General features: G+C 27.5%; 1 non-coding gene across 1 annotated transcript; it reads right to left on the minus strand.

Moving 5' to 3' along the window:
• Positions 1-7,637: 7,637 nt before the first annotated feature.
• Positions 7,638-7,710, minus strand: TRNAE-UUC. The gene has a single exon. It is a non-coding gene; the product is annotated as a tRNA-Glu (tRNA).
• Between the last annotated feature and the right edge of the window lie 3,659 nt (positions 7,711-11,369).

Consider the following 11,369-nt stretch of genomic DNA (forward strand, 5'->3'; position numbering starts at 1 on the left):
GCTTCGGTTCGGTTTAAGACTTTACGAGAATTACGATCATCAAATTTCAACATTTCTTAATTTTTCAAACATACTAACAAACAATACCTATCACATAATCCACATCTAAAATATAAACGTTATATAACAAAATAATAATTCAAAGTTTAAACATACTACTAAATAGTAAATACTAACATCACATACTAATAGCAATCTAATTACCAAAACATCACATACTTAGAAATTAGAATCCAAAGTTCAAAGTTCAAACATTACAAACATGAATCACGTAGTTCAAACTTCAAATCCAATGTTTAAAGAGTACAAACATGAAACATCAAATAAAAATATTCAGTTGGAATATTTTTATTGATAAGATGAATAATCATCTATCTGTATAGTTGATATTAAAAGAACAAGTGTCAGTTACTATATAGTTAATTTTTGGACACAATCTGTCATTGCTAGTTCACTCGAAATATATTCCAGTACTAGAAAATAATTATAATGCACTAGAAATCAAAATTAGAATGACTGTAAAGCACATTAAATTTATAGAAAAACATGAAACTAAGGAAAATACTGAATATTGTAAATATAACTCAAGTTAGATATAATTGTGAGGTAAATAACAATTGCGACAAACAACAAAAGTGCAATGTAGAAAACAAGCTATAAAGAAATCAAATAAAAACTTTAAGGTTCGGTACCAGTAAGAATGAGAACTGAACGGCGGAGCAAGCATCAAAGAACTTGAATTTACTTTATTATTATTAATATTATTATTATTAATATTAATATTATGATTATTATTATTATTATTATTATTATTCTTATTATTATTATAATATTATTATTATTATTATTATTATTATTATTATTATTATTATTATTATTATTATTATTATTTATTAAAAAATTATATAGCATTCGGTTCGGTTCGGTTTTTGCCAAACCGTTTGGTTTCAGTTCGGTTCGGTACTAAACCATTCGGATTACAAAATCCCGAACCATTCGGTTTTCTATTACTAGTTCGGTTCGATTCGGTTCGGATAAACCGAACCGAAGTGCTCACCCCTACCCAACCGTATAGCAATTAGTTTCATGTTTCAATGATAGAATGTTGGACTCAACCTTCTAAGTCGTCACCTAACATCATTTTTTTAAAAAAATTTTGAAACAAATTAAAATCTAGTATTTTATATAGTTAGCTTATCATTATTATCATAAATCATAATATATATATTTATTGATTATGATTTTAAAATATATATTATGCAATTATATACATTAAAAACCCCTAATCACATTCATGTTAAGCCTACCCTTAATAATCATGTTAAATTACTTCATAATGATTTGAAATTAGTATATATATTTATAGTATTATTAAACATAGACATAAGCATAAATCATACATATATAACCATTTATTAATTATGATTACACGATAATTCTCCATTTATTTTTTTTAAAATTATTGTTATCTCACTTGATATTTAGTTATCTAAGATATGTTCTTATTTTAAATTTAATTATAAATAGTTTTTTTTCGAAAACTAATTATAAATAGTTTGTTTGGTATTGTAATTATTAAGTAATTGTACTAAGTATTATTATAATTAATGTTTGATTACGAATGTGATATTAATAAATATATATATATATATATATATATATATATATATATATATATATATATATATATATATATATATATATATATATATATATATATATATATATATATAGTAAAATTCTTCTAGTCAAGTTTTCCCCCAAATATTTAGGGGCATTTTTGTAATGTAAAAATAATAATAATAATAATAATAATAATAATAATAATAATAATAATAATAATAATAATAATAATAATAATAATAATAATAATAATAATAATAATGATGATGATGATGATGATGATGATGATGATGATGATGATGATGATGATGATGATGATGATGATGATGATGTATAAAGTAAAATCCTTCTAGCCAAGTTTTCCCCCAAAAATTTAGGGGCGTTTTTGGAATAATAATATTAATAATAATAATAATAATAATAATAATAATAATAATAATAATAATAATAATAATAATAATAATAATAATAATAATAGTAATAATAATAATAATAATAATAATAATAACAATAATAATAATAATAATAATAATAATAATAATAATAATAATAATAATGATGATGATGGTATTACCTTAAATAAATAAATTATTATACTTTCCTTTTGAATTAGTATTTTCTTCCTATAAATACAAATTTATAATTCTTTTAATCCCTAGCCTCCCCCATCATTTCTTTCTCCACATCGGTAGGGTTTCTCCACCTTGTATCTTCTCCATCATTTCCTTTTATGCATTAGTAGGTTGACGAACTAGAGCCGCCTTGCTGTTCCGTTGTCTCATCAATCAATGTATCTCAGACTCATCTCTCTGCTTTCTTTTCGTATGAATTTTCTACCTTTTTCTAAGTATATTCCCCCGCACTTCAATATGTTTTGCAGTTTATATCGTCTAGTATGAGCTTGAATATACTTAAGGAAGCTCTGCTTCAACAAAAGGAAATTGAGGAGGAAGAGCCTTGGTAACAGAACCCTAATGGTTTAGTTTTTATGGAAGATTGTAGAGATGCGATTGAGAATGATAACAATGGTAATTTTGATAATTTTGTAAGATTTTCTGAAACTTAGAGTTAGTATGTTGACTTCGAGATTTGTACATGCCACTCAAGTTTCTATGTTTTTTTAACAAGCAGCGTTAAGGGTTGAAGTGGTTCGCTGGACAAAACAGCAATCAAACAAAAGCTAAATTGAATTGAGGGGTGAGGACGTTGTAGATGAAAGCCTTTTCTCATCCTACTTTGCCTTTTTCTAGAGAGTGTGGGAATGTGATGCTGAAGAAAGAGAAAAAGAAAATGGAGAGATGTTTTTTTTAACCGGAAGTTTCTATGGTTTTCTAATACAAATTTATAATTGTATATTTATATTAATAAACAATTATTAAGACAGGTATAATTTATTTTATATTGTGGACACATTATTTTTAATAAATTTGATTTAATAATATTATTATACCTTAATTATTAAAATTCTACCTAATAATTTTAGTATTAAATGTCATACAATAATTACCATAAAAAATGTTTAATAATTGACAAATTCTATTAGGCAATAAAAAATTACTATTATAAAATCTTTGGTAATATGTATACATTATTTTTAATTATTTCGATTTAATAATATTATATCTTATTTATAAAAATTCAAAATAATACTTTTAGTACTATTGAATATTGATTGACTAAAAATTATCTTAATTATTAAGGCAATTAATAGGTATTTAGCTTTAAAAAGTTTTCAAATTTATTAATTATACATAGTAGCATGGAATCAATTACTAGGACAATTATATTAGGTAATCTAATTAATAATTTACTTTTTAAATTGTATTCCATTTTTAATAATGAATATTTTCTTAATAAAGTATATACACAGACTATGCTTATCAATATAGAATTAAAAGTGTGTGTGTGTGTGTGTGTGTATATATATATATATATATATATATATATATATATATATATATATATATATATAATAATGCTCATATGTGGTCATGTTGTTAGGTGTGGTCGTGTGGCGGAATTTCAGAATACACCAACAGTGTAAGGGAAACACATCACAATGAAATGTAAAAAAAATACTACAAAATACAGAACAGACCCAAAAAAATACACCATATAACTCACCAACTTCAATGGTGTATTTCCAAACACTGTATGGTGTTTTTACTCACACCTAATGGTGAGTTGTTGGTGATGTGTACCTAATTTGTGTGCGTTTTCTGTGGTGCATTTTCTAACGTTGATGGTGTATATCGTACCTAACTATTGGTGTATTCTGAAAATCGCCACATGACCACACGGGAAGGTGTCGCCACACCTGAGTGCGACCCTATATATATATATATATATATATATATATATATATATATATATATACTTAATGTATAATATTATTAGTACAAAATCAATTATACTTGTCTTAATATAATTAATTATTAATATTATTTCTTAACAATTATGTATTGTCACCTTTTTCGGTGTAATTATTATGGTAATTTATATGCATATATATTTTTATACTTAATGTATAATATTTAATATATAGATGCTTTTTAATATAATTTCCTAATTTTTATTAAAGGTAATTATTCTCATAATTTTTCTTTCATTCTTTTGTGTAATTATTATGGTAATTTTATGGTAATGTATTTAAATATTGGAAGAGAACAAATGTTATTATTAATATAATTATTGAAATCATTATGGTAATTGTCACAATATTTGGTAATTATAATTAATATAATTAATAAAATTGAGAAATATAAGATTTCTTCCGTAGAAATATTTGTGACAATTTCATTAAATTATAATTAATAAAATATGAAATATAATTAAAGAAATGAAATTATAAAATTAACAAGACATGAATATTTATGATTTTTTTAAATATACATATATATATATATATATATATATATATATATATATATATATATATATATATATATATATATATATATATATACACTTTTTAAATTTCTAAATATAATTTTTTAAGTATAAATCTATCAATATAAATTATAATTAATGAAATTATATTATTGAATTTTCCTATATACAAATTAATAAATATTATGTGTATATACAATGTATTATACAATCATATTAAAATATGCGTCCGATTAGAGTTTATATTTATTCACACAAAATTTAGAATTTACTTTTTTTATTGATTTTTAAGTACAATTCTCTTAGTTATTATTATTCATATTTTTAAAATTATTATACAATTTGAAATAAATCAAATTAATTATATGAAATTTTTCTATAAATTTATCTAAATATGTACATGATTAGCGATTAGATTAATCATACAAAATTTAAATTTAAATTTTGTATGTTATGAAAATAGATACTTGACCTAATACATAAAAGTCCAACTATATTATTATATTGTACAGTTTAACATCTTTTTATTTTTTCTATTTTAATTTTAAATTCATAATAACAAAAAAATTTCCATGTAACGCACGGGTAAAACACTATATTTTAAAAAATACAATTTTATAAATATCATAAATTAATTAGTACAATATCATTTATGTTTATAATAATTATTAAAGAGAAAAATAAATAATTCAAATATGTGAACCAGTGATTTCAAAGTGAAATTATTATACAGTTACAAATAAATATAGCATGATTAGATTTACTTTAATTAGTTGTTATTCCCTTAATGATATGACTTTTCTTTATCAGTTTTTTATGGGAGACTAAGGAAGTGTTTGGGTTGCTGAAAATTATTATTTTTTTTTAAAAAATACTTACTAATAAAAAATAAATTTAAAATTTTTTTAACCCCTCATAACATGTGTATATCATATATTTTTTAAAAATACAATTTGATAAATATCATAAATTAATTAGTACAATATCATTTCTGTTTATAAATTATAATAATTAAAACAAATTCAAATATGTGAACCAATGATTTCAAAATTAAATTAATATACAGTTACAAATAAATATAACATGATTAGATTTACTTTAATTAGTTTAAATTTCCTTAATGAAATGACATTTATTTTTCAGTTTATATACTAATAAAAAATAATTTTAATTTTTTTAACCCCTCGTAACATGTGTAAATATTATATTTGTTTAAAATACAATTTGATAAATATCATAATTTCTGTTTATAATAGTTAAAGACAAAAATAAATAATTCAAAGATGTGAACCAATGATTTCAAAATTAAATTAATATATAGTTAGAAATAAATATAACATGCTTAGATTTACTTTAATTAGTTTTAATTTTCTTAATGAAATGACTTTTATTTTTTAGTTTTTTATTAGAGACTAAGGGGGTGTTTGAGTTGCTGGAAAATATTTTAAAAATAAAAATACTTACTAATAAAAAATAATTTTAAAATATTTTTTAAATCCATAAACATGAGAAAATTTTATATTTTAAAAAATACAATTTGATAAATCTCATAAATTAATTATTGCAATATCATTTATGTTTACAATGAGAATAATTAAAGAAAAAAAATAAATAATTCAAATATGTGAACCAATGATTTCAAAATGAAATTAATATACAGTTACAAATAAATATAGCATGATTTGATTTACTTTAATTATTTTTAATTTCCTTAGTGAAATGACTTTAATAAAATTAAAATCCTCCTTTACAACATTCCAGCCCAAATTAATATGAATATTAATTAATTAGTAAAAAAATTAATAAAGCTTAATTGGTAACAAAATTTTACATGAAAATTAACTAATATCTAATGAATTGTTACCACAAATTAAAGTTAATATGTACATAAAAATGGAAAATGGTTGCCAAATTCTAAGAATAATTGAATTATTATAATTGTGAAAATAATGGATACAAATTCTACGTAACAAATGAGAAAATTCGTTTGAAATTCTGTGTAATTTTATAAAGATATAATAATTTATTCATTATTATTTACACCAATTTATACTATTAATAAAATTAAAATCATCATATTCCACATTCCCACCCAAATTAATATGAATATTAATTAATTGGTAAAAAAAATTAATAAAATTTAATTGGTAACAAAATTTTATATGAAAATTAACTAATATCTAATGAATTTTTATACAAATTAAAGTTAATATGTACTTAAAAATGGAAAATGGTTATCAAATTCTGAGAATAATTAAACCATTATCATTGTGAGAATAACGGAAGCAAGTTCTACGTAATAAATGAGAAAATTCAGTTGAAATTTTATGTAATTTTATAAGTAATAATAATTTATTAATTATTTTTTACACCAATCTATATCTATACTATTAATAAAAGTAAAATATTCAATTAAAATGTCTTTCATCCTTCTGATACGAGATTGCCCTTCAAGTTCTAACGAAAACAATTCACGTTGATGCTCGCATATGCCATGACTATCAACGAAAGTCAGGGTCAAACACTAACTCACGTTGAGTTATTACTGAAAAAACCAGTCTTTAATCACGGTTAATTGTATGTGACTTTTTCCCGAGTCACCCATCCTGATGGTCTTATGGTTTTAACTCTAGACGAGGATGGATAATGTTCCGTTACTACTACCAATGTCGTCTACAAAGAGATTTTCAATAATGTATAATTCAAGTCATTGATATTATGTTTTTTTATATACAAAGATGACAAAATTGCTATATATCTACATAGAAAATATATCTTTCGTATAAATAATTTATATAACTGAGTTGCTAGACAACGAGCTAATTAGACCAATTAATACAAATTCTAAACACTGATATATAAAATCTCTAAAGTTGCAACGACTACCAAGGTCTGTGATTCAGATCGATACAAAGATTTGATCTACGTATCAGGTCTTTCTGAAGGACAAGGGGGTTCTATCATCTTATGGTGGATTGGCGAATTATTGGGCCGAGCAAGATTGAACCAGCGTAGGCATATTGACAACGAATTTACAGTCTGTCCCCATTAACCACTCGGGCATCGACCCAGGAAGAATCAAATTGAAATTGGTAATCCATGAGAAACTTCCTTTCATAGTACCCTACCCCCAGGGGAATTCGAATCCCCGCTGCCTCCTTGAAAGAGAGATGTCCTGAACCACTAGACGATGGGGGCCTGCTTGTCCAACCGCCCTCATACTATGATTATAGTATGAACAATTTTTTGAAATTGTCAATAGAATGGAATATTCTAATTAGATCCGACGGATCTTTCCCACTTTCAGAATTGTATAGACTTTTTTGATTTGTCATTCATGAATCGTTCATTACCATTCGAAATCTATTATTTTTCTCTTTTTCTATAAATTTCTTAAAATAAAAAAAAATACGGAAGAAAGGAATAGTGAGTTGATATTTGGTGATATGCTTTGGGAAAATAAGTATATCGTTGCCTACCATAGCAATACCGATAAAGGCCCTGATTACTAGAATCACTGAAGAACTCTGCTGTCCAACTAGCTGTTGCGATAACTGCCTCCGCTAGGATCCATATGTACCCTTATATCTCAAGAGAGGACTGCTACTATACCCGAGTTGTTAAAACATTTGCAAACTTAGAAGGGAAGAAGCATTGTGAAGATTCGATCATATCATGATACATAGTTCGTAAATAAAGTCATCAAGGAGTTTTGTGAAATGTTCGGTATTCTCCATTAACTTTCAGCTGCAAGGACACCACAACAAAATAGTGTTGCCGAAAGGAGGAATCAAACTCTCAAAGAAGTCGCAAGTTCAATGATTGCGCTTTCTGGCTTGCCTAAGAGATTTTAGGCTGAGGTTGTTAACACAGTATGTTACACCCAAAATTGTTCCATAATTCATAAAGTTCATGGGAAAACACCCTACGAACTATACAAAAGCAAGAAACCAATTGTGAGCTACTTCCACACATTCGGTAGCAAATGTTTTATTCACAACAACGAAAAGACAAATCTTAAGGCATTCGATAAGAAAGCTGACGAAGGATTATTTTGGGTAATTCAGTTGTTAGAAAAGCCTTCAGAGTGCTTAACAAGAAAACCATATTGGTAGAAGAATCCATCTATGTAGTGTTTGATGAAGGAAGCATCAATTGATAAGTAAGAAGGCTATCTGAAAGGTTTGAAAAGTTGATCAGTCAAAGCTGAGACGTGACTCCGGACAGACAGATCGAATGGTCAGTGAAAGAGAAAGGATTCAAATCGTTGATTCTGAACAGTCAAAAGATCTTACCATTCGGTTGCTCAGCCAGTTGCATATACTCAAACAGTCAGAAGTAAAAGCTACACCAAATGCTCATGAAGTAGATAAACAAGCTCCTCCAACTGATTTTCAACTATATTTAAGATGGTTAAGGGATCATCCACCAGATCAAGTCATTGGTGATGTAAGACAAGGAATGAGGACACGATCATCCATTCATGAAAGCATGATGACTTGCTTTCTTTCAAAAATCGAACCTAAGGTGATGGAAAAAGCTTTAAATGATCCGGATTGGATTCAAGCCATGCAAGAAGAGCTCCATCAATTCGAAAGAAATGATGTGAGGGAGCTAGTTCCTAGACCTTCGCACCAAAATGTAATTGGGACAAAGTGGGTCTTTAGGAACAAAATGGATGAACGAGGAGTCATTGTTAGGAACAAGGCTCGACTTGTTGTGAAATGTTATTGTTAAGAAGGGATAGAGTTTGATGAAACCTTCACTCTGGTGGCAAGATTAGAAGCTATAAGGATATTCCTAGAATATGCCGCTTACAAGGATTTCAATGTCTTCTAAATGGACGTTAAGAGTGTTTTTCTCAACGGTTTATTGGAAAAGGAGGTATATGTTGAGCAACCTCCAGGTTTTATGACGGAAATGGGTGGACATAAGGTCTACAAGCTGAAAAAGGCATTGTATGGATTGAACCAAGTGCCAAGAGCTTGGTATGACACCCTCTCGTCTTTCCTAATCAATTGTGGATTCATGAAAGGTAAAGTGGATAAAACCTTATTCTGAACCAAGGATGGTGATCATATTTTTTTGGTGCAAATCTATGTCGTCGACATCATCTTTGGAAGAACCAACCCTTCATTATGTGAAAAGTTCTCCAAACTAATGAAGAGTACATTCGAAATGAGCATGGTAGGAGAACTCAACTACTTCTTGGGATTGCAAGTCAAGAAAAGTAGAGAATGCATCTTCATCAATCAAACCAAGTACACCAATGATCTAATCAAGAAGTTTGGAGTTGATGGGAAGTCATCCGTCAAAATCCCAATGAACACTTCGTTACGAATGGATGTTGATAACGAAGGAAAGGAAGTAGATCAAGCAAAATATAGAGACATTATTGACTCTCTATTGTACTTAACCGCAAGTAGACTGAATATCTCATTTGTCGTATGTGTTTGTGCAAGATTCTAGTCTAACCCTAAGGAGAGTCATCTCATTGATTCCAAGAAGATCCTAAGATACCTTAAAGGTGAACAAAGTGTTGGACTTTGGTATCCGAAAGGTGGATCATTCGAGCTAGTTGGCTATTCGAATGCTAATTTCACTGGATACAAGATAAATTGAAAGAACACCTCAAGAATTTATCAATTTCCTGGAGAAAGGCTCGTTTTGTGGTTCAGCAAGAAGCAAAACTCCATCGCCACAAGAACAACCAAAGCTGAGTATATAACTGTTGGAAGTTGTTGCGCTCAAATACTTTAATTTGGATGAAACAACTTAAGGATTAAGGAGTTGAAGCCAAGGAAATTAGCATCAAGTGTGACAACACAAGCACCATAGCCATAACTCACAATCTAGTGTTACACTCGACGACCAAGCATATTGACGTCAAGTATCATTTTATCCGAGATCATATTGAGAAGAAGGATATTGAACTTGAATATATAAATACTGAAAATCAACTTGCAGATATTTTAAGGCATGAGTTAAGCATGATTGAGAAAAATTGAAGAATCTGAATGGTGCTTATTCGAGAGGTTATGAAGTACCTTTGAATAGTTGGTAAGTTTGAGAAGTTAAGTGAGGAGTTCGAAAGGTAGAAAGGGGTTTCAGACATCAAAATAAACCAAATGGATAGATAGACAAGATCGAATGGTGATAAGAGCCAAAGACACACATCGTTTAGGGTCTTTAAGGGAGCATTTTATACTTATTTGATATCCTTTCTGTATTATTTATGGTTATTTAAGCTAGAATGTGCAGTGTGCTATAAAACTCCACTACACTTGCATTTCTATGATTTTGGAAAGGTTTTGAGCTTGAAAGAGGGCATTTCGGTGACAATTCAGTAATTGGAGCATATCTTGAGCTAGGAGTGTCCAAATGAGGTGATTCTAATGGCATTGGAACGGCAATTTCAAGGGCTACAACTCTCATGAAGACCATTCCAATCCACGAGGGCTCCCACGCACGTGAGACCGTGCGTGGATTGGGAATAGAAAGTTCCATGCAATGGATCTACACGTGTGGACGAGAGAAAGCTGAAAACAGGGAGCGTACGACCTAGCGTATGCGTACGCGTACATAGAACAGAAATCAGCATATTAAAGAGGCATTGGCGGGATTACAAGGAGGACTTAGGCATTCTTTCATTTGTTTTCATTTCTCCAATTAGAGTTTTGTAGATTAGATATTTCTCTCTATAGGGTTCTTAGTTCTCTCTAGTCTCTCTCATTGCGAAGACTCTTGAAGAAGAAGATTGATAACCTTCCATTCAGGGATCATTGTAGAATCTTTCAACATTTGCAATTCAATTTGGTATTCTCTATTGCTTTCTTAATTCATTTGCTTGTTTGATT

The sequence above is a fragment of the Ipomoea nil genome, unplaced genomic scaffold (genome assembly GCF_001879475.1).
Source record: "Ipomoea nil cultivar Tokyo-kokei standard unplaced genomic scaffold, Asagao_1.1 scaffold1310, whole genome shotgun sequence".
NCBI classification, from domain to species: Eukaryota; Viridiplantae; Streptophyta; class Magnoliopsida; order Solanales; family Convolvulaceae; genus Ipomoea; species Ipomoea nil.